Consider the following 25,901-nt stretch of genomic DNA (forward strand, 5'->3'; position numbering starts at 1 on the left):
AAAATGGTAGAATAGCAAAATCCAGTGTGGAAACATTCAGTGTGCTAAGCCTGTGTAGCTGCCATAGCGTTTGTGCCTGTGCTAGGGGGACAGGAAGGGACAAGGTTTAATACTGACATATAGGAAGTAATACTGAAAGGTGAGGCCCACGGTTGATGAGGTCAGGGAATTGGAGAAGGAGAGGGAGCGTCCATACTGGAAGTTCTCTTCTAACCTAAACCAAGGCTCTCCTGTTCACTGGCTGCTCTGGGATCAAATGTACATCTTGCTTACATGAGTTTAAGAAACAACTCCAGCTACCTCTTCATGCCTAACAGAGTCCTCCAGCTGCTTTGCCTGCTTTCCAGGTAACTAAATATCAGAACTCTTACAAAGGAACCACTGTGTTTAGCCCAACAGGCACACACTAGGCAAACACTCCTCCAACAAGCAAATATTAACATGTGTCCCATGAAAGTGTTGTGAAGATTAATGATACAATGTATTTTAAGTGCCTGGTCACTCAGTGTCCAATGCATGGTGGATTTTAGGTTGGATTATTGTAACCAAATCTTCCTTTCTACCCTATTAATGGATTTATATAATTAAGTCCTTCACTATGTGATTTTTCAGTGTCTCCTTCTTGGAGTAAACCGTATGGCCTTGCTCCAATATTACTGAGCTTGGTCAGCAATACGACTCACTATAGCCAAAAGAATGTGAGTAACAGATGTCAGACCTAAGGTTTTAAATGTTCTTGGTTTATCCTAGCATCTTGGAACGTCCATCCTGTACGGTTAAAAGAGCATGTGCCAAGTGTTCATTGCTCTTTCTGCTTGTGTACAAGAATGCACACAGATGGAGCATTCTGAGCCCAAGGCAAAGTCTGCAGTTCAGCCTGGCCAAGCAAGCACAGCTGAGATCAACCAAACCTGCAGAGTCATCAGCAAGAACGATAAATGTTAATGTAAACCACTGAGATTTTTGTGGCTGTTAGATATGCAGCATTTCTGCATCAATAGCTAAGTAATACTGGCTACTATTATTGTTGTTAGTATTACTATCTCTGCCCTAAGGAACATTCCATCCTTGAGAATCCCACTCCAGCACTGAGCTCAGAATATTACAGACTAGAGACAAACCACGTACGCTCATGGAATGTCGCATTTCATTTCACATATTGAAAAACTGGTACCCAGAGATATAGAATCAACTGCAAAAAGTCTCACGGCTTATTTCCAGACAGAACTGCAAGCAGCATATACCTCAGGGGTAGAGGGACCACACATCTCAGTTTGTCCACGATGGTCCCAGTTCACACCTGTTGCACCTCTATAATTATTAATAGCTCATAGTCTCTGAAAAAAGTTACGGTTTTACAGGAAATTATATGGTTACCCTACTTACTGGCTAACGAACATAAAATTTAATTTGGAAGTTGCCAGTGAAGACGATTTCGGTTGTAAATAAGATTTAAAAATGAGGGGAAAAAAAATAACACAAACTGGATTAAGTCATAAAAGAGATTGATTAGCTCATTAGGAATGTGGGAACGACAATGTTTGGTTTATTCCCACTTGTCTGATCCACACACAACTTTCCCCAAGGGCTGACTCCCCTTCACTATGGCAAAGTGATCTGCTGCGATGCTTCCACATCCATACCCTGTGCTACATGTTTCTTCTTTCCTGTCACAGAAGAAAGGAAAGAATTTCTCTAAAATCCTCTCAGAAGAGCTAAGAGGCATATTTCCTAGAGGCTCCCAGCAAATGAATCCTCATGCTCTTTGACCCAATTTTGCCAGCATGCCCATCCCTCCACCAAACTCTGGGGCCAGACAGCAGGGTCACATTAATTTGAATCACATGTCCTGCCTTCAAGGCCAGGGGTGGGGTCAGCTTTAGCCAAGAGGGCTTGGGCTGGGTAGGGTTGGCATTAATGGTGAATATCAGGGGAATTAACAAGAGAAGGGGAAATGGATATTGGGGAGGCCACTCAACAGTGCTTGTCCATTCAATACACAGCTTGTTGTCTTCAAAAAGTAAATGGGGTTTCTGCCTTTAAACAATGAGTGCTCCATAATGCAATCCCAGAGCGGTCATCCAGTTTTTGCCAGGAGTTCCCAACATCCTATCATCATGTTGGATGGCTAAAGAGCACAGTGGGGCTGAGAGGCATCTCCCTGTGTACTTACCAAGTGGGGCTGGAATGAAATGGGCCAGAGCATGAGCCACACCTCGATTTGAATCCCAGCTCTGCTACTTACTATGTAACCAGGCTTGTTTCTTAACTTCTGTACAGATCTGTAACTGGGGGCAGTAATGTCTACTTCATAATGTTTTGAGAGAATTCAAAAACATAACGGTTTTAAATTATCTACCACAGGACTGACTACATGGGTAATCAATTTCCTTTCTTTGTGCCTTAATTACTTGTTGAGACAGAACAGATCCAGCCAAGGAACTAGAACAGCTTGAAGCATCATCTCTACCAAAGGAACATCCCACTGACCAGCTTTATGAGACACAGCTTAGGCATATATATATGTGTGTGTGTATATATATATATATATATATCCCTCTGGTGCCTCCTGCAAACATGCTGACACATTCATAATGTTTTCATATCCATTTTCTGGACTTGTTTGCCACCCTTGTCAGATTTCTTTCCTTAGTGTGTATTAATTAATGATGTCACAGTCTTCTTCCAGATCAGTTTCTTTCAGAGTCCACACTTTGGTCTCTACAGATGCCAAATCCCAAGCATTAAATGTGAGATTACTCATTTTAACGTAAGGTCTTGACGAGAAGCTCACTTTAGTCCTCTATGAACTTAAGCATTTTCCTGGACTATCCTTTCTCTAGATGGAAAGGGACAAGTGAGTCTAAGGGTGTGAAATCCTTCTATACAATTTAAAACACTATGCAGATAAGGGTAGCATTATATATGCACTGCTGGAGGAGAAAGATTTCACAGACTTCAAATCAGACCAGCCTCCTTCCTCCCCACCGCCCATTCTCCTTCTAAATGGACATTGCAGCCAAGCTTAGTTGGAATCTTTTTTTTTTAACTAAATTTTGAAATAAATTTAGATATACAGAAAATTTGCAAAGTTGTACAAACAGTTCCCATATACCCTATCCTGTTTTCTCCTGGCGTTATCAATTTTATAACCACAGTCCATTTGCCAAAATTAAGAAATTTAACATTATTGCAATAAAATTAAAGTATAAAATTATTCAGATTTTACCAGTTTTCTCCACTAATATCTTTCCTGGTTCAGGACACTACACTGCATTTCGTTATTAGTTCTCCTTGGTCTCTTCTGATTTTTTAACAGCTTCTCTGTATCTCCTTGTTCTCATGACCTGGATACTTTCAAATACACTGGCCAGGTATTTCTTACACTGCCCCCCAATCTAAGTTAGCTGTTCTCTCACAATTAGATAGAGGTTAGGGATCTTGGAGGAAGAATATCCCTGAAGTGGTACCCTTTTCATTGATCGTGTCAGAGAGGCCAAGATAACAAAATATGTATTCCTTGTGATATTAATCATAAGTGCTTGGTTAAGGTATTATCTGTGAAGTTTCTTCTTTCCCTTTCCATACTCTTTCTGTTATATGAGAGTCACTTAGTTCAGCCCACACTTATGGCCACATGAGTACTTCCTTACTCTCTGACACTACATGATGCTCCAGACTCATCCGAATTTGCCCTGTCCCAGTCCTGGAATCAGTCATTTCTCCAAGGATTCCTCCTTCATTTTATTGGAGAATGGTATTTAGAAACCAATTTTTGAGTGCTAGGTGTGCTGCCTCTTTTGACCAGCTTAAATGTCAAAAAACATAAAATAGTTTTGGGATTGATTCCCTCCTGTTTTCCTGATCTTTCCCCTGAATAAGATCCTACATCAAATCTTTCCAATATTCCTTTGTTCATTCGGTCATTCATTAATTCAACAACATTTACTGATCTCCTATCATGTGTTAGACACCACTGTACTTGACACTGAGAATGAAGTTTTCATTTACACAGCCTAAGTGCAAATTGTCTGAAGTGATAGCCCTGCTGAGATACAAAAAACAGATAGGAATTAGGCAAAGAGAGAAGGGAGGTGGGGTAAGATAGAATAAGGGATAATAAACACATGTGTTCTCCAAGCACGTGTCCACAGAGACACTTAAGAGAATCAGGTTAGTTGTCATTTTCTTATTCTATTACTTAATCAGATAATATAATTTTATATTTGTGAGTAAGCCCCATTCTCCCACTGGTTGTACTTACTCTGGAGGAGTAGATAGGGAATTTATAAAATCTCTAACCATCTAATAATGCTAAATGAAAGAAACTCATGGCCAAAAAAAGTAAAATGCTAAAACCAATGAGAAACACAAACACAATGTGTCCTAGAGCAATTTCTTGTAATTAAAACCAATGAATAGCCCCAGTGTAGTGGCTACAATACTGTGTGCTGATGGTGGAGAAGCAACCCAGAAAGACATGGCCTCATGTTGAAAGCACCTTAAGCCAGGTGTGATGAGCATTACAGAAGGAAGCTGCATGGAGCTATAGGACATATAGCAAGCAGATTTGACCATCTTCAGGGTTCAAAAGCTTCCTAGAGAAAGTAGCCTTAATGATGAGGATTGAAGGAAGACCAGAAACTGATAAAGGCAAAAAAAAAAAAAAAAAAAAAAAAACAAGATCTGGGTGCTAGATATGCTACATCTTGTGATTGGCTTAAATCTCAAACAACTCATCTATTATCAGAGTTTTGTGAGTAATTCCCTAATCTCTTCATTACTCCTAATCTTTACCCCAAATAGAATCATACACTAGGCTATCTTCAGTATTCATTCTTTCATTCATTTATTCAACATCTAATAAAAAGAGAGGGAGGAAAAGCATTCTTACAATATACAGATTCTATAAATATACAAATCCGAGCAGGAATCCTAGCACTGCTTTGAATAACATTTTTTTAGTTGAATTGGATGCCTGTTTCTCCACCCTAATAACTCACATGGTCATTAAATAAATGCTGACATGTAGTATTGATTTATATCAATAGTAAACATTTATATCAATACTAAAGTTCTAAAGAATTCAGTAATGTACTCTTCTGAAAATCTTTTGGTTCATAAAAAACCACTCCAAAACGTAGTGAATTAAAACAAAACAACTATTCTGTTAGCTTAGAAAGGTACAGTTTGGGCAGGGCTTGGCATCTGCTGGGGTGCCTCGACTGAGAGCAAGAGGACACGTTTCTAAGTTGGCTTAATCAACTGGTTTTTGGTGGCTGTCAGTTGGGAGCATAGCTGGGGTTGAAGGTTGGGAACCCTGGGTTTCCCTCTGCATGGGTCTCTCCGTGTGGCCTTGGTTTTCTCATGCAATGAGAAATTCCAAAGGCAGAAATCCTAAGAGTCAGACCTAGGAGAAAACTGGACTGCCTTTTACAACATGGCGTCAGAAGTGTCTTTCTGTGCCACCTGCTGACCTGTATTCATTGAGCTAGTCATAAAGGTCTATCCAGTTTAAGAGGAAGGGAAATAAACTCCATCTCCTAATGGGAATATAGCAAGGTGTTTTTTTGTTTGTTTGTTTTGTTTTTTCTTTAAAGCAGGTGGGATGGGAAATAATATTGCAGGCACTGCTGGAAAATACAATCTGCCAGTCAAGAGATAACTTCTTCAAATCCACATAGATGTTTAATAAAATGGTATTGTTGATTTTTGAAACAAGGATATCCAAGTTTTGTTACCTTTCCTTTGATATGATTCTGAAAAGATATTTTACTAGAACTGGGGGACCGAGGTGGCTCAGTCAGTTAAGTGTCTGACTCTTGATTTTGGCTCAGGTCATGATCTCATGGTTCGTGGGATCAAGTCCCATGTCAGGTTCTGTGTTGGCAGTGAGGAGTCTGCTTGGGATTTTCTCTCTCCCCCTCTCTCTGCCCCTCTACTGTTCACACATACTCTCTATCAAAATAAATCAATAAACTTAACCTTTTTTTGAAAAATAAAAAATTTAAAAATATATTTTACTAGAATCATCAGTTTGTCTTTCTTTCTGCAGATGTAACACTCAATTTACTCCCTATTAAATTTAAAAACTGTGGCAGTTACATGATCAGCAATATTTCTTTAATGGATGAGACACTATTTTGTTTTCCTACTTACCTTCCATTTAATATAGTACCTAATGATTATTAGCTATTATTATTACTATTATTCCATATGAGACACTGTATCTTCACTTGATGATGAAATCTAATGTGGAGAAGCGAAGGCAACTTTTCTAAATCGTAATTAAAATTAATTAAACATTAAGCGATTTTTTTCTAAAATCACAGTGTCACAGCTGGGATTTGAACCAAAATCTTGTCCTAAGTCTAGGTTCTCAATGTTAATTAAACCTGTCTAATCCAGATGGCCAACAGGCACATGAAAAGATGCTCAACATCACTCCTCATCAGGGAAATACAAATCAAAACCACACTCAGATATCACCTCACACCAGTCAGAGTGGCCAAAATGAACAAATCAGGAGACTATAGATGCTGGAGAGGATGTGGAGAAACGGGAACCCTCTTGCACTGTTGGTGGGAATGCAAACTGGTGCAGCCACTCTGGAAAACAGTGTGGAGGTTCCTCAAAAAATTAAAAATAGACCTACCCTATGACCCAGCAGTAGCACTGCTAGGAATTTACCCAAGGGATACAGGAGTACTGATGCATAGGGGCACTTGTACCCCAATGTTTATAGCAGCACTCTCAACAACAGCCAAATTATGGAAAGAGCCTAAATGTCCATCAACTGATGAATGGATAAAGAAACTGTGGGTTATATACACAATGGAGTACTACGTGGCAATGAGAAAGAATGAAATATGGCCCTTTGTAGCAATGTGGATGGAACTGGAGAGTGTGATGCTAAGTGAAATAAGCCATACAGAGAAAGACAGATACCATATGGTTTCACTCTTATGTGGATCCTGAGAAACTTAACAGAGTGGGAGAGAGCCAAAGCATAAGAGACTCTTAAAAACTGAGAACAAACTGAGGGCTGATGGGGGGGGGGGTGGGAGGGAGGGGAGGGTGGGTGATGGGTATTGAGGAGGGCACCTTTTGGGATGAGCACTGGGTATTGTATGGAAACCAATTTGACAATAAATTTCATATACTGAAAAAAAATAACAAAAAAAAATAAAACCTGTCTAAAGCTTGGGTCATGATTTACATGTCAAGCTTATAAGAAAACTCTTCAGGCTCAATCTAAATGAGTTGAGATATCCTCCCCCAAAAAACTGTATCCTAGGATCTTTCATGTCAGAGATGGGAGTAAATACAGATTTACATTTGAATATAACTCTGTCTATTGTTCTGTGTGACAGAATACTTGAACAAAGCAAAATCTAAAGATACAATGTGGAGAGAACTAAAATATTGTGCTGCCTTTTCTCTATTCTTCTACCAATTCAATTTCATAATTCCATAACACATTGATTAAATGCCATAAGAAGATAAGAAGTTAGGAGATAAAAGGAAGCACAGAAATTTTGCTAATATAAAACAAATTACAGAATGTTTCCAGAAGGAAGCTGATCTTGATCAATGAAAAGAAAAAAACAAAGAAAAAAAAAGAAAGCTATATTGTGAAGACTGACAGTCTAGTGTTCATTTCCAAAACTAGCTCTGCATCAAAATCACCTGGAGAGTATAGTAACTATTCAATGCTCAGAGTTGACTTCTGGAAATTCAGATTGATTTGGCATAGGGTGGGGCCTGGGAATGTGTCTTTAACAAATACTCAGATAATGTTAATGCAATAAGATTTCTAGAAAACATAGCTTTAGGGTAAAACTCAGGGATTCTTTTTAAATTTCAATTTTTAGCATGTATTTAAACTTCTGATGTCACTCTCTCTGTCAACAGATTTTTTCTCCTGGCTTTTTTTTTCTTCTTCTTTTGGAATACCTACTACATAATATCTGTTCACTAACGGAAGCCAAGATTCTGATTCATTCTTTTGCAATTATCATATTAGATTATTGTAATATCTTTTGTGGTGAATCAGATGAAACACCATTTCCATATTTTTATTAGAATTAAAAATAGAATACAATTATGGAATACTTGATGTTTTCATATTTTCATTTCCTTTAAATATCAAAGTTTATTGCCACCGAACTACAGCATTAATGTTTGGTTGTTGAACCTTCTGTTTTAATACAGAAATAACTGACTCCTAGAATCAATTTTGTTTCTTTAACTGTTTACAAAAACTTCAAAAACTGGATGGATACTTCAATGACTTACCATAAGGATGAGTTCTCCAAAGACTGAACTGTAAAAGTTTAGCATTTGTCAGGACCTCTTAGAAGCTCAAGAAAGCTTTTAGCCCCTTCCTACTCCAATCCTATAATGAATTAAGCAGGGTTTCCCAGAATGTTTTGAGAATTTTTACATGGACTTCTTATATCCTTCAATCTCAGTAGAAATTCATTACTTCATTCAAAAGTTTTTTGAGCATATACTCCATTCTGGGCACAAGGAATACAAGTGTAAACAAGATAGAAAGCATTCTTGCTTTAATGGTGCTTATATATCTTTTGAATTATAATTGCATCAAACAAAGTAAGAATAAACTTTCTCAATAACCTTCCCCTATTCTCCCTCATCACCTGAAGTAACCTAAAATCTCTGTCTCCTATAGAGACAGCAGAAAGGATTTCTTAGTAGCATTTTGGCCAGTGAAAACTCCTGAGGCTTCTGAGGCAAAGGACACAAGCCCTTCCCAGCTTTACCAAAAGGCAAAGCAATGACAAGGAGAAACCAACCATTATCTAACCAGTGGTCCCTGTTCAACACTAGGGCTCCTTGAGGAGCCTATCCTACATTATCATTTTAACTAGAAGTTCTGTGGATGGCACTTCTTGGGGTTGAAGAGAAGTTAGGTACTGGTTGCTTAAGTGTGTCTGACTACTGCTTAAACATGTGCCGAAGACAACTGGCCCAGGGCTGAGGGGTTTCCAAGGGCCTTTAATGTCTTCGGGGATCTTTGGCTTTGAGGCCAAAGACTGACTTTAATCAGAACATTTGAAAGCTGATCCAACTCTCACCAGCCTCAAAAACTGATTACATACTTGCTTGGAAATGACAACGATTTCTACTTGTGCCCTCGGAGCCCAATTATCCAGGGACACACCCCTCAGAGGATTACAGCCTGGATGGCTGGGCTCATCCCACATGGTGGACTTGCGTCTTCGCCATGATTGTGTCTCATGAAAGAAACTGCAAAAACACCCACTCATCAGGTGTCCCTTGCCTGCAGACCTCCCTTAAATCAGACAAAGCTGAGAAGAGACCAAGAAAATCACCTCTGGATAACTGAAACAGCTGTCACAATTCATGACTGCCACCTTGACCGCAACTAAGTTCTCACTCAATGTCTAGGCTCTTAATTCACACACGCACCTCTAACCTGTTTGGTACTTTCTGTTGTTTTCCTGAGCACAGGTTAGTTGGCTGAAGCTGTTGTTACAGCAGGACATAAAGTTCCTGACCATTGTTTGTAAATTCTTACTCAGCATCTTTTTGCTCTGTGTTTACACATAATTCTGGCAAGCTCTGTTTCTGTTCTCTTCAGTACAGTTTAACTGTGTAGATGTCCAAAACCCCTTTTTATAGTTAGTGACCAGTATTTACAAGTTCTTACTCAATGCCTATCAGCTCTGTGTTCCTACAGCATTCAGCAAAGCTTGGTTTTGGTTATTTTGCTGTTCATTTCACTGCATACCAATGAACACAGGAGTGAGTGGATTTTACAAAAGACAGTTATAATGACAAAGGCAAAAAGTGATAGTTAACAACCTTTTGAGAAGAAAAAGAATAATTATATTAATTATAAAGAAAAATAATATATATATATAATTATAAAGAAAAATTATATTAATTTTAGACCAACATCAAATAAAGATAGCAATATATTATCTAGTTTGGGGCTATTAGCCCTACATGTCTTATAGTCCCCGAAAGCAGATGTTAGTGCCCAACACATTAAATGATGTTCTTATGATAATGTATACAAAATAAATAAAGGAATAAAATTACACTCAGTATATTTTTTTAAGAAGGTATAGGAGTATGCGATGCATTTTATCTAGTTTTCCATGTAAGTTGATATAATTTTGCACTTGAAGGGGTTAGCTTTTGTTATAATGACCATAATAGCCACTACTTTTGAGTGCCTCTTTCATGCCAGGCAATGTGCCAGGTGTTTAAGACAAATGGTCATTAATCTTGCTGGACAGTGAGCCTGCAACATGGCCAGGCATGCATCTGAGAGGTTTGGAGAAGGCAGATTCCTTCTGTTGTGGTTTTGCCAGTTGATTTTGAGAATTAAAGACTTACACATTGCCCTTCTCTTAAATTTCCTGATGTCATTTAATTTATCATATTGAGTTGATGTAGTTAGAAAAGCTTTAATAATAATAATAATAATAATAGTAATAATAATAGTCACCACTCTTAAGTATCTGCCCTATGCCAAGCAACGTGTCTGGTCTTTAATATAAAATACCTTTACTCTTGCCAAGGTAGTTATTACTATCCCCATTTTACATGGTGAGAAACAATGGCTCCAGGGGAGTATCATCTGCTCAAGGACAGTAGGTGAAATATAGAGCCAAGATTCAACTCCAGTTGCCTAAGACCCCAAAGCCAGACTCTTCCCAATCCCAGACAACTGCACTTAGAGACGAAATCCCCTTAAATGCACTTTATGGTTCCTGAACATTCAGTGCTCTAAGGGAGTCATCTCTACAAGGAGTTTTCTGGTTCAGTGGAAAGGTTCCTATTTCTATCCCTCTTTTCCATGGAACAGTGTTTTCAGCCAGGAGAGGAGAGCCATTCTGTACCTGTGAGTTTGAGCCAACGGAGAATTTTAACCATCAAAGAGGAACCCAGCCAGAGTAATTCCTTGATGTCACCAGCTGAGTCCATCCACCTCTCAGAGTGACCTGGTCCTCCTCTACCACACTCAGTTCTTTCCCTGGCAGTTGAGGACACCCTAAACATCGTCTCCAGGCCTTGGAAGGAACCTTTCCTAGGGCCTACAGCAAAGAAGATGCCTGTGGGGATGGGAGAACAGTCCTGGGTGCAAGTCGACTCCACTGTGCAAGAAAGTCAGCTGGATTTTCTTATTTTCCTACTATGAGAGTCCAGGAAGGTCCATGAGCACTAAATCCCATTCCTCCCTTCTGCTGTAAATGTCTTTCTCATTCCTTGTCTAGCTTAAAATTCATGGACATCATTTCCTTGATTCTAGGCTCTTAATGGCAGTTGATATGTTCTACCGAGGGGACAGAGAATCATACATCAAAGCTCTGCAAGCCCTGATACCAGAGTGTGAATAATTAATCACATTTTCTCCTGGGAGCCGGGACACATTAGAGAGCTTCCCCAAGCTTGGATGGTAGAATGTCTTGGGGTTCTTGTGCACCCCACACATTTTAACACTCCCTACTGCCTGCCCGACCTCGGTGAAGCATTTAAGTACTGAATACAGGTTTTTGTTTTTGTTTTTTTAAAGAGGTTTTTTTTTTTCCTCAGGTGGGTTTTAATCCAGTGTTCAGTCAATAGTCTTGCTGTTTGTTTATTGTCAAAAAAGCCTAGCAGAGGTTATCTAAGTCTATGTCCCAAATTTAGGGTTTATTTGGTAGCATCATAATTACCTATCAAGGCCTAGAGTTCTAAATCAGGAGACTATAGATGCTGGAGAGGATGTGGAGAAACGGGAACCCTCTTGCACTGTTGGTGGGAATGCAAATTGGTGCAGCCGCTCTGGAAAGCAGTGTGGAGGTTCCTCAGAAAATTAAAAATAGACCTACCCTATGACCCAGCAATAGCACTGCTAGGAATTTATCCAAGGGATACAGGAGTACTGATGCATAGGGGCACTTGTACCCCAATGTTCATAGCAGCACTGTCAACAATAGCCAAATTATGGAAAGAGCCTAAATGTCCATCAACTGATGAATGGATAAAGAAATTGTGGTATATATACACAATGGAATACTATGTGGCAATGAGAAAAAATGAAATATGGCCTTTTGTAGCAACGTGGATGGAACTGGAGAGCGTGATGCTAAGTGAAATAAGCCATACAGAGAAAGACAGATACCATATGGTTTCACTCTTATGTGGATCCTGAGAAACTTAACAGGAACCCATGGGGGAGGGGAAGGAAAAAAAAAAAAAAAGAGGTTAGAGTGGGAGAGAGCCAAAGCATAAGAGACTGTTAAAAACTGAGAACAAACTGAGGGTTGATGGGGGGTGGGAGGGTGGGGAGGGTGGGTGATGGGTATTGAGGAGGGCACCTTTTGGGATGAGCACTGGGTGTTGTATGGAAACCAATTTGTCAATAAATTTCATATATATATAAAAAAAAAAAGGCCTAGAGTTCTATAATGGCAAAGTTTTCCATTTCCCACCTCTATTGGAGTTGCACCAAACTGGCACCAATTTCCTCGATAGCTTCCCTTTTTGTGATTTCCAGACACAACCTCACTAGCGAATGAATGCAGACAGCCATACAGGTCATATTTAGGATGGCTTCCTTTGCAACAGAGGAGGCATAGAAGAGAGCCGTGATATAAAGAGGAGTTATCTCCTCACTCCTTGTCCCATGCCCTAATAAACGCACACCCTTATCAGGGACTCTGTAACTTATTTAGCCACTTCCTGGCTCCAGCCCACAGCAGCTTCTTTCTCTATGCATCTAAGACTTCTAGTCCTTGCCCATCAGCCCAGTCTTCTCTAATTGTGGTAGGCAGAATAACGACCCACCCACCCTTCACACATCTGTGTAGATATCCTCATCCTAATCCCTGGAAACTGAGAATATGTTAGTTCACATAGCAGAAGGTACTTTGAAGACATGATTATCACTGAGGACATTGAGATGGAGAGATTACTCTGGACTATCCGGATGAGCCCAGTAAAATCACAAGAGTCCTTCCAGGTGGAAGAGGGAAGGAGAAAAGGAGGTAAGAGTGCTGATGCAGTGTGAGAAGGACTCAACTAGCCATTGCTGATTTGGAACATGGAAGAAGGAGGCCACGAACCAACAACATCCGCCAGGGCAAATGGAGGAAGCCAAGCAGTGAGTACCTTGTCACAGAGAATTACCGCAAAGACAGCATAAAGTTTACACCACATTTGTAGAATGTTAGAATTAGAAGGTAACTTCAAATTCTCCCAATCCAATAGATAAGTCTGACCAACGTGTAAATAGTGGTCCAAATGATTGTCTCAAAGTCACACCATTTGGGTTAGGGGTGGGAATTAGCATCCCACCTCCTGATTCCCAGCATTCTTTCCACTACCCCCTGCCCACACCCACTGCATCCACTGTTCAAACAAAACACTCTACAGAATCAATCCCAATTTCAGGCAAGGTTAAAAACAAATAATGAAAACTATAGGAAATTATTGGATTTTTGTTTGTTTGGACTTTGAAGCATTTAGAATTATTTCATGAATGTTATTATGTATCTGATTTGGGTTTTATTTTTTAGCAGTTGACTTAGCTTAAGCGGCAGCATTAACCTTTATTTTCCTGCAGCTAAATTGCCAATATCCCCAATGTTGACCCAGGAACTGTAAGTGATTCCTGCCTGGCCATGGAGCTTCTCACTACAAATATGTTGACCCTGCAGTAGGCAGACATTCCACATCCTGCTCTGATTCAGTGGCTGTGTCCAGAGGACCAGAGCTCTTACCTGATGTTGCAAGAGATAAGCCATGTCCTGGCATCTCAGTCTCAGTGGCACCTGGAAAATATAATTAATTCAAGCCAAATTCTCTTACTATTTCCTCTCCTATAAAAAAAGACAATAATACCCATCTTATTAAACTCTTGAGAATAAGAGAGATAACATATACATAGTGCCTGACATACAGCTGGAACTCAGTTTCTTGCTTTTTATTTCAGTATGATTGTCATATCATTTTTCATGCTCATTGTTCATGCAACATCTTTAAGATAATTTTATATCAAGCTTACTAATTAAACATTGATGTCCCCCTCCTCCAATGTTCATAGCAATCCACCTGATTAAAGTTCTCAGGAAACCCCATCCTCCCCAGGGTACACTTCCTGCCTCTCCTTGGCAGCCACTGCTGCCATCCCTCCCACAGTAGGGGCTTTACTGCCCTCTGAAAATGCCTTAAGGAAATGATTCAGAAGCAATTGATTCTCTTCCTGTATTCTTCAGTAAACTCGATGATGGAAAGCTTCGGTTTCTCTCCTTCTTTACATAATACAATTTTCTTTAAGCACTTTATCTTTTTAGAGTAGTTTTAATTTCACAGTAAAATTGAGTGGAAGGGACAGAGACTTCCCACATACCCCTGACCCCACCCATGCATTATCCACAGCCCCCACCAGAGTGATATATTGCTGTTACATCTGATGAACCAACACTGACAGAGCATAATGCCCAAAGTCCATAGTTTGTTTTAGGGTTGTGAAAATTAATAAAGGGAAACGTCAGTAAAGTAGAGTTCGGAGACCAGAAGGGGGAGCCATACCACTCAAGGTCAATTATAGGAAGGACTGTCAATTATAGACTCCAACAGAAAAATCCTCAAGAGGAAAGAATCATCAATTACAGATCCAATAAAAAGATGTACATTGCCTCTCCTATAAGAAATCAACTACCCCTGCAACTCAGCCAATGAAAAACCTGAACTCTTGCTTTTCTCTAATGGACTTTCCTTCAAAACAAGCCTTCTCAAATTTTTCCTTTTTCATAAAATAACTTTCCTCTCCTCTGTTGGACTTGCTGTTTATGTTGCCATACGTTGCATGTCCAGAATTGTAATTCTCTGTTATTCCCAAATAAACCCATTTTTCTTGCCAAAATAACTCTTGCTTTTGTACGTTGTATGGATTTGGACAAAGGTATCATAATATATATCCATCATTATAGCACCATAAAGGGTACTTTCACTGCTCTAATAAAACTCCTTTGATATTTTGGCTATCTCCATAGTCTTACTGTTTCCAGAATGTCCCATCAATGGAACCATATAGTATGTGGCCTTTTCAGATTGGCTTCTTTCAATTAGGAATATGCATTTAAGTTTCTCTCATCTCTTTTCATGGCTTCATAGCTCATCTCTTTTTACCACTGAATACTATTCCGTTGTCTGGATGTACCACAGTTGATTTATCCATTCACCTTCCAAAGGACATCTTGGTTTCTTCCAAATGGTGGCAATTAGGAACAGAGGGGGAGAAGAAGCATTCTACAGTCCTACAGCGAGGGCTCAGACTTTTAGTGGGCCTGTGCTTCTCATTATAAACTTCACATGTTCTCAGTGTTTTGGTTTTGGTTGTTAGAATCAACTAAAGTTGGAGATTTCCCTTCTACCATGTAGAAGGCTTGAGCTGACTGGACTTGCGTATTTCTCTTCCTCTGGTCAGTTAGGCTCTGATAATACCCCAGCAGTTTAGGGTCTATTAATTAGTCTCTGCTGAGGACAGACCTTATTAAGAAATAAGTATATTTCAAAAGGGTTCCTTTCTCCTCCTCTACAGAATCACAAGGGGATTTTCTTTGATACTTACTGTGAGAACCTAGTGGAGCTCTTAGAGGTAAATCTCACAGAATTGTGGAACACCCCTCCACCCCACCAGGACCAGGTCCCCCTGGAATTTTTAGCTCTCACAATTGTCCAGCCATTTGTCACAACATGTTATCCCACCCCATCTCTAGTTCCTGGCACTGGTTCTTGCTGACTTGCCCCTTGTGACTCTCCACTCGGGTAAGCCATTACTCCTGGGCAGGGTTCTCACCTTTGTCCTTACCTCTCTTTAGGATCCTACAACAGCTGATGATTTTTCAATCTGTTCACCTTTTTATTTGTTACTATGACTTTCCAAGCTCCTTACATGTGGAACCCAGTACAATCAATTTTCAGTGGAAACAATCCAGCTAATTGGACAGCTCTAAATCTCCCCCAGGCTGAAAAGAATGGATTTATGATGTTGCTGCTCCTACAGTTGTTGTCATGGTGCTGCTGCTGTGGTTGTTGTTGAGTCTATATCATGCATGAATTATATAGAAGCAACAAAGTTAACTGCTTTTCAAAAATTTTTTAAATGTTTATTTATTTTTGAGAGAGAGAGAGAGAGAGTGTGCGAGAGCGAGTGAGCATGAGCAAGGAAGGGGCAGAGAGAGAGAGGGAGACAGAGAATCTGAAGCAGGCTCCAGGCTCTGAATTGTTAGCATGGAGCCCGATGCGGGGCTCGAACCCACAGACTGAACCACGAGATCATGACCTGAGCTGAAGTCTGACGCTTAACCAACTGAGCCACCCAGGGGCTGTTAAATAGAGTCTCCAGGATAACCACAGAGAAAATAACTATAGATTAAAAAAAAAAGAAAGAAAATGAGAAAGGTATTTAAATATATACTACAAAATCAACTAAAACTAAAAGAAGACAGTAATGCAGGAAATGAAAGAAAAGCTATAAGGCATATAGGAAAAAATAGCAAAATGACAGATGTAAGTCTGTTCTTCTCAGACTTAATATATTAAATGTAAATGGACTGAATTTTCCAATCAAAAGCTGAGATTAACAGAATGGATGAAAACACACGATTGACCTATATGCTAGCTACAGGAGACTAACTTTAGATCCAAAGACACAAATGTGTTAAAAGTACTCACTTTAGATCCAAAGACACAAATGTGTTACAAGTAAAAGGGTGGAAAGACATTCCATGCAAATAGTAAGCAAGAGGGCGTAGGGATGGCTACACTAATATCAGATAAAGTAGACTTTAAACTTAAAAAGTTATAAGACAAAGAAAGACATTATATGGTAATAAAACCTCAACGCAGGAAGAAGATATAATAATTATTTATATACGTAGTAATAGATTAGCAAAATATAGAAGCAAAAACTGACAGAATTAATGGTAGAAATAGACAGTTCCATGATAATAGTTGGAAACTTCAATTCCAAACTGAAAACAGTGGATAGAAAACCAGACAAAAGACTAGAAATAGAGGATTTAAACAACTCAAGAAGCCAGCCAGATCTAACAGACATCTACAGAATGTTCTATGCAAGAACATTCCCTGTGAAAGCAGAAGAAGCAACGGAATACACATTCTTCTCAAGTGCACATAGAATATTCCCAGGATGAGTCCTATGTTAGGCCAACAGTGTAAGTCTTAACAAATGTAAGAAGACTCAAATCATATCAGCATCTTTTTCTTTCTTTCTTTCTTTCTTTCTTTCTTTCTTTCTTTCTTTCTTTCTTTCTTTCTTTCTTTCTTTCTTTCTTTCTATTTACTTACCCACCCAATTTACATCCAAGTTAGCCAGCATACAGTGCGACAATGATTTCAGGAGTAGACCCCCAAATGCCCCCCACCCATTCTGCCCATTCCCCCTCCCATAACCCCTCCAGTAACCCTGGTTTTTCTTCATATTTAAGAGTCTCTTATGTTTTGTCCCCCTCCCTGCTTTTATATTATTTTTGCTTCCCTTCCCTTGTGTTCATCTGTTTTCTATTTTAAAGTCCTCATATGAGTGAAGTCATATGATATTTGTCTTTCTCTAATTTCGCTTAGCATAATATCCTCTAGTTCAATCCACACAGTTGCAAATGGCAAAATTTCATTCTTCTTGATTGCCAAGTAATACTCCATTGTGTGTGTGTATATATATATATGTATATATATACACACACACACCACATCTTCTTTATCTGTTCATCCATTGACAAACATTTGGGCTCTTTCCATACTTTGGCTATTGTTGATAGTGCTGCTATAAACATTGGGGTGCATGTGCCCCTTCAAAACAGCATACCTGTATCCCCTGGATAAATACCTAGTAATGTAATTGCTGGGTTGGAGGGTAGTTCTATTTTTAATTTTTTGAGGAACCTCCATCCTGTTTTCCAGAGTGGCTGCACCAGTTTTCATTCCCATCAGCAATGCAAAAGAGATCCTCTTTCTCTTCATCCTCGCCAACATCTGTTGTTGCCCGAGTTGTTAATGTTAGCCATTCTGACAGGTGTGAGGTGGTATCTCATTGTGGATTTGTTTTGTATTTCCCTGATGATGAGTGATGTTGAGCATTTTTTCATGTGCGGTTGGCCATCTGGATGTCTTCTTTGGAGAAGTGTCTATTCATGTCTCTTGCTCATTTCTTCACTGGATTATTTGTTTTTGGGTGTTGAGTTTGGTAAGTTCTTTAAAGATTTTGGATACAACCCTTTATCTATAACAGCATCTTTTCTGAACACAATGGTATAAAATGAGAAATCAATTACCGGAAGAAAACTGAAATATTCACCAATATGTGGAGGTTAAACAACATGCTACTGAACAACCAATGGGTCAAAGACAAAATCAAAAGAGAAATCATAAAATACATTAATACAAATGAATATCACACTACAACATATCAAAATGTATGGGATGCAGCAAAAGCAGTTCTAAGAAGGAAGGTCAGAGTGATAAATACCTGAATCAAGAAACAAGAAAAACTCAAGTAAACTGTCATTACACCTCATGAAACTAGAAAAAGAACAAACAACGCCCAAAGTTAGTAGAAGAAAGGACATAGCAGAGATCAGAGTATAAATAAATGAAAGAGGGCCTAAAAAAAACAGATAAACAGATGAATAAAACTAAGAGCTGATTTTTTGAAAAGACAAGCAAAATCAACAAACTTTTAGCTAGACCCACCAAGGAAAAAAGAGACAGAACTCAAATAAATAAAATCAGAAATGAAATTGATGATACTACACTGATAAATACAAAGGACTGTAAGAGACTACCATGAACAACTTTATACCAAAATAGGACAACCTAGAAGAAATGGATAAATTCCTAGAAACATACAACCTACCAAGACTGAGTCAGGAAGAAACAGAAAATCTGAACAGACTGACTTCTGAAAAGGAGATGGGATCAATAATCAAAAGCCTCCCCACAAACATAAGTCCAGGACTAGAAAACTACACTGGCAAATTCTACCAAACATTCCAAAAAAGAATTAATACCAATCCATCTCAAGCTCTTCCAAAAAAAATGAAGCTGAAGGAAGACTTCCAAACTCATTTTATAAGGTCAGTTTTACCAAAACACGAAAACCACATAAGGGCATTACAAAAAAATAAAATGACAGGCCAATACCCTGATGAACATAGATATAAAAATCTTCAATAAAATATTAGCAAACCAAATTCAATGATACATTAAAAGGATCATATCATGATCAAGTAGGCTTTATTGCAGATATGCAAGGATGGGTCAGCCAATCAGTCATTTTGATATACCACATTAACAAAATGAAAGATAAAGATAATATGATCAACTCAATACATGCAGAAAAAGCATTTGACAAAATTCAACATCCATTTATGATAAAAACTCTCGACAAAGTGTGTAGAGAGGGAATATTTCTCAAAATAATAAAGGTCCTATGTGACAAGCCCACAGCTAACATTAATACTCAATGGTGAGAAGCTAAAAGCGTTTCCTTTAAAAGCAGGAACAAGCCAAGATGCCCACTATGATCACTCTTATTCAACATAGTATTGGAAGTTCTATCTAGAGCACTCAGACAACAAAAAGCAATATAAAGCATCTAAATTGGAAACAAAAACATAAAAGTGACCATCTGCAGGTGACTGGATATTATTAAATGAAGAAAATACTAAGGACTCGAACAAATTATCTTTTAGAATTAATAAATGAATTCAGTAAAGTTCAAAAAGAGAAATCAAGAAAGCAACGATTACAATTGCATCCAAAAGGATAAAACACCTAGGAACAAATTCAACCAAGGTTAAATATCGGTACTCTCAAAACTATAGGACACTAATGAAATAAATTAAAGAAGATACAAATAAATAGAAATATATTCCATGTCTATGGCTTGAAGAATTAATATTGTTAAAAAATCCATATTACCCAAAGCAAGCTGCAGTTTCTATGCAACACCTACCAAAATTCTCTGCTCTGTTCCACTGATATATGTGCAGAGAGACCAACCTTTATTATTTTTTAAAATTTTTATTTATTTTTTTAATTTACATCCCAGTTAGTTAGCATATAGTGCAACCATGATTTCAGGAGTAGATTCCTTAATGCCCCTTTCCCATTTAGCCCATCCCCCATCCCACAACCCCTCTAATAATCCTGTTTGTTCTCCATATTTAAGAGTCTCTTATGTTTTGTCCCTCTCCTTGTTTTTATACTATCTTTGCTTTCCCTTATGTTCATCTGTTTTGTATCTTAAATTCCACAAATGAGTGAAGTCATATGATATTTGTCTTTCTCTGACTAATTCACTTAGCATAATAATACACTCTAGTTCTATCCACATAGTTGCAAATGGCAAGATTTCATTCTTTTTGATTGCCAAGTAATACTCCATTGTATATATATGTACCACATCTTCTTTATCCATTCATCCATCGATGGACATTTGGGTTCTTTCCATACTTTGGTTATTGTTGATAGTGCTGCTATAAACATTGGGGTGCATGTGCCCCTTTGAAACAGCACAGCTGTATCCCTTAGATAAAGACCTAGCAGTGCAATGTCTGGGTTGTAGGGTAGTTCTAGTTTTAATTTTTTGAGGAACCTCCATCCTGTTTTCCAGAGTGGCTGCACCAGTTTGCATTCCTACCAACAGTGCAAAAGGGTTCCCCTTTCTCCACATCCTCGCCAACATCTGTTGTTTGCTGAGTTGTTAATATTAGTCATTCTGACAGGTGTGAGGTGGTATCTCATTGTGGTTTTGATTTGTATTTCCCTGATGATGAGTGATGTGGAGCATTTTTTCATGTGGAGAGACCGGCCTTTAAAGTAAAGCTGGAAATTGCTGGAAGCCACCCTAGCATCTTCTGGGTACAGACCCTGATTCCTGTCACATACCACCAGCCTCTGGTTTATAGCCACAAACGATTTCAGAGTGAGAAATGAATGTTGGCTTTGAAGGCTCACGGCACACACGGCAGCCAGAGGCAAAGTCCTCAGCCTGCAAAGTGACGTAGCCATGTATCAGCTACTTAGAGTAGTCATTTCTTAACCATTCGTCACCACTGCACTGGACGAAGGTATGGCTGGTTCTCTCATCAGCAAAATGTGGTCCACGAATACATGTATTTACAAATGATTTCATAGGGTTCTTATGTTATAAACCTTGAGTCTTGGAGTGGAAATCATTTCTGTCAAAGTATGTGGCACCTGAGAGAAGTCCCCTATGACTGCCTCAAGTGGCAGAGCCCAACCCTCCTGCCACACAGTATCTGCTATTCCACCCTCACCAGTTTGGCCCCGCACCTCCAGGTGGAAAGCTCAGGACCTCAACTGCTGAGCCAAGGTCCTAGACTGGGTCAGCAGTGGTTGTCTGTGTGTAGCCTCTGGCATGCACTCACTGAGCCTGGGATCCACCATCCAGAGCCCTGTCCTTTGCTCTGCTCATCATTCTTTGCTAGAGGTACCCCCTGTTTGTGTGTAGAGGGCTGGAACTGGCTCAGAAGATGATCAGGAAGTTGTTGGCCATTGATCTTCTAAACTTCCTTGGGAGTGCACTTCTGTGGTTTGTTCACCCAGCCCGCCAGCAGCAGTGTTCAGGGCTTTGTGGGAGATGATCTTGTGGGACCTGGTGCTGGGCCCAGTGTCCAGCCAAGAGCCTGTGTACTCAGGAACTGACAGCAAGGAGGAGATATTGCTACCGTTCCCCCAGCTGAGGTCATGGCTATGAGGCCAAGACTGGGGCACTCGAGTCCTGATGCGGACGGAGCCCGACACATCCTCCTCACAGCAAGTTATGAAATAAGATTCCAAAATCAAGGGCAAAATAGTGAAATGACTATTTTAAAATCAGTATTTTCCTTGGTGACTTACACATTAGCCTTAAGTTGGGAGAGGTTTCAGAGATAGTTGGACATAAATTAAGCAACCTGCACACACACAAAGGTCCAAACTTCCTTGACTTTACTTGGTAAATCAGGATGGACTCAGAAAAGAATAGTTTTGTAGTTCACACTAGAAGGGAGAACCTGCCAGTCTGCTGTGAGGAGAGCGAGGTTTGTTTGTTTGTTTATAATTCTTTAATGTTTGTTTATTTTTGAGAGAGGGGGAGGGAGGACGAGCAGGGGAGGGGCAGAGTGTAAGAGACACACACAGAATGGGAAGCAGGCTCCGGTAACCAAGCTGTCAGTACAGAGCCCCACCTGGGCTCGAACTTGTGAGCCTGGACAACATGACCTGAGTCGAAGTCAGAGGGTTAACTGAGTGAGCCACCCAGTTATCCCCAGAAGAGGGAGTGTTAGACCCCCAATTCCCCAGTTGTGAACTTACTCCCTCACGGTGGGGGCAGCACCAGGAGTTAAGCGGGAGGAAACCCGATATGGACGCATCTTGGAAGCTAGTTTTCCTCAACACAGAGGCACAAAGTTGGAAGGGAAGGAGACATGTCAGAAGCCAGGTGAGTTCTATGCAACGCAAAGGCTTTTGGGGACTGAGGATACCCTTGCCCGGATCACAAACAATGTACCCAGGCTAATGTTTCTGCTATGTCTGCGAGAATCTAAGTGGGGTCTCTGTGGGCCACAGCCAGTGATGTAGTCCCCACCCACTGTGGCTCCAACACCTTGATTGCCGCCGTGGCCTCGCGTGCGGCACTGGGATGGTGTGTAGATGCTGAGGACGGTCAGACCCGGAGATCCCGGGCACCATGAGAAGCTCCATACTCTCTGTGCTGAGGCACCCAGAACCTCTAGGAGAGAGGGGTGCAGAAAGATCAGGTGGGCGGGTCCTAAAACCCTCCAAGTGGGATGGGTCCTGGAGAGGGTTGGGATTGAGTATAATTGCATGTTAGATAGCAGACTTAAACGAGAGGGCAGGTATGATAAGAGCAGACTTGCATCATGCTTGTGTGCACACGACCCTATGAGAGACTCGGAGGCAGGCTGGGCTGCGATTAGGAGAAAACCCACATGAAGGTCTCGTGGGTCAGACCCCTGTGCCTGCCTGTGCTCTGGGGAGTGGGAACATGATTTGGAGACAGAAATGAGTGTGTGTGTGAAAGCTTTGAATGTGAGCATTAGTGTCCGCAGGGACTCTTCAGTACCTTCATGTGAGCTCTGCTCTCCAGCGGGAGATGTGGGGGGGTGCAGGGCTGGGACTGCACGCCATAGGGACAACTTGGCCAACAGCAGCCGGAAGCAAGGGGCAGTTGGGCAAACGGCTCTGGCAGGCTGAGGACCTAAAGGTGATGGATGGCAGATAGGACGAGGGAAAGGCCGGAGGTTTGTTTGGTGGCTTAGGAAGCATTGGTGTCTTACACCCTCAGGCTGAGGCTGGGCGGGGTTTCTAGCTCCTTGCCCACATGAAAGACCAGCCAGGAACCACATTCTAGGAACCCATATAAGATGGGAATGTGGAAAACAGATTGCGCTCTCACGGCATGCCCGTTTGGACCTGAAAGCTCTTGGAAATCTGTGCCTATCTCGGGGACTGGCACAGGTCTACTAACGACATTTTGTCAAGACGGAATATGGTCCCCATTTCAAAGATGAGTACATTGAGGGGCACCTGGTTGGCTCAGTCGGTTAAGCCTCTGACTTAAGCTCTGGTCGTGTTCGCTAGGTTTGTGAGTTCGAGCCCGGGTGGGGCTCTGTGTTGACAGCTTGGATCCTAGAGCCTGCTTATGATTCTGTGTGTATGTCTCTCACTCTTTGCCCCTCCCCTGCTCACGCTCTGTGTCTCAAAAATAGTATTTCCCTTTAATTCCAGCTGTAGTATATCTGCATTTTCCCTTTCCTCAAATTATCAACAATTTCTATTTATTGGACTTGTCAAAGCACTAGCTTTAATATTTGCTTTTCATTTCTTCTGTCTTTCTCGTTTTTAATTCACTATTTCTTTATGACCACTTAATACCCTTCTCCCGTATAATTGTTGAAAATTTGTTGAACTGGTCTCTTACTAGCTTTCTCAATTAAATTATTAATTTAAATTGCACATATTCTCTTTGTCTTGATTACTTGTATTTAACCACTTCTTCCCACCCCCACTGACTCCTTCCTGATCCAAGTCTCCATTATGTTTTACATGAACTGTAACAACAATCTCCCAACTGATCTCCCTGTTTCTATCCTCTTTATATAGACAATTCTGGAGTGATCTTTTTAACATGTAAGTCACATTGTGTCTATCCCCTGGTCAAAACCTTCCAGTCTCCCCATCTCACTCAGAATAAAAGTCAGAGTCCTACGATAGCCCAAGAGACACTGCGTGATCCGACCCCATATCATTTCTCTGATCTCCCTACCTGCCAACTAACCCACTGCCTGCTCCACTCCCAGCTTCCTGAGGGCCTTTGAACTTACTGTTTGCTCTGCCTGCAATGCTCTTCCCCCAAAGTCTGCATGACTGACTCTCTCCCTTCCTGCAGAACTCTGCTGAAACATCACCTTCTCAGAGATGGCTTCCCTGAGCAGTGCATACCAAATGGTATCCCTCTCTGAGCACTATCCACCTTTATTCACCTTTATTTTACCCAAAAACTTATCACCATCTCTAATATATACTCGTTTTCCTCTTCTATCTATGCCCTTCCATTAGCATGTAACTTTATGAAGGAAGTTACATGTACCTTTAGCTATATCCCAGGAGTCTAGAAAAACTTCTTGAACATGAAAGGCCCTCAGTAAATACTTGCTGAGTTGGAAACAAAGTATGAAACTTCGTAAGACTCTGATTTTGATCTCTAAGTTCATCTTTAATGCTGTGTCATGTAATAAAATGTAAAGATCTCACTTTTTTTTTACTCCTTCACTTATTTTGAGAGAAGGAGGAGAGGGCCAGAGAGAGAGGGAGCCCAAGGCAGGGCTCAATCTCATGAAACATGAGATCATGACCTGAGCCAAAATCAAGAGTCAGTTGCTTAATTGACTAGCCACACAGCCGCCCTGAGACCTCACTCTTTGTTATTTATTATTATTATTTTTTAACATTTGTTTATTTTTGAGAGAGACAGAGCATGAGCAGGGGAGGGGCAGAGAGAGGGAGACACAGAATATGAAGCAGGCTCAGGTTCCCAGGTGTCAGCACAGAGCCTGACATGGGGCTCGAAATCACGAACTATGAGATCATGACCTGAGCCAAAGTCAGACATTCAACCAACTAAGCCAAACAGGACACCTGAGATCTCACTCTCTTTTTTTTTTTCAATTTTTAATTTTTTTATTTATTTTTGAGAGACAGAGACAGATAGGGCACAAGCAGAGGAGAGGCAGAGACAGAGAGGGAGACACGGAATCTGACACAAGTTCCAGGCTCTGAGCTGTCAGCACAAAGCCCAACATGGGGCTTGAACTCACGAACCACAAGATCATGACCTGAGCCAAAGTCAGACGCTTAACCGACTAAGCCACCCAGGCACCCCAAGATCTCACTCTTTAAATAGTCTATAATTTTTGTTTTAATTTGCACTATGATTTAAAAATTATGAAGAGCATTTCTAGATTTAAAAAGTTTAGGGGCACCTGCATAGCTCAGTCAGTTGAGCATCCAACTTGAGGTCAGGTCATGATTTTGCTGTTTGTGAGTTTGAGCCCTGCATTGGGCTCACTGCTGTCTGTATGGAGCCTGCTTCAGATACTTTGTCCCCCTCTCTCTCTGCCCCTTCCCTTCTCGTTCTCTCTCTCTCAAAAATAAATAAAAATTTTTAAAAAGCTTTTCAAATTATACTTTAGTAATTCAATTCCAGGTGTTTTTGTACAGAGATGTGATAAAGTGATATCTATAATTTTTTACCTGGTAAAATTGAGATTTTCTATGAGGCTTGTTATATGATTCTTTCCCAT

This window comes from Lynx rufus, unplaced genomic scaffold (genome assembly GCF_022079265.1).
Source record: "Lynx rufus isolate CCGP_SWC_20201006 ecotype Redwood Valley unplaced genomic scaffold, mLynRuf1.p SCAF_9, whole genome shotgun sequence".
NCBI classification, from domain to species: Eukaryota; Metazoa; Chordata; class Mammalia; order Carnivora; family Felidae; genus Lynx; species Lynx rufus.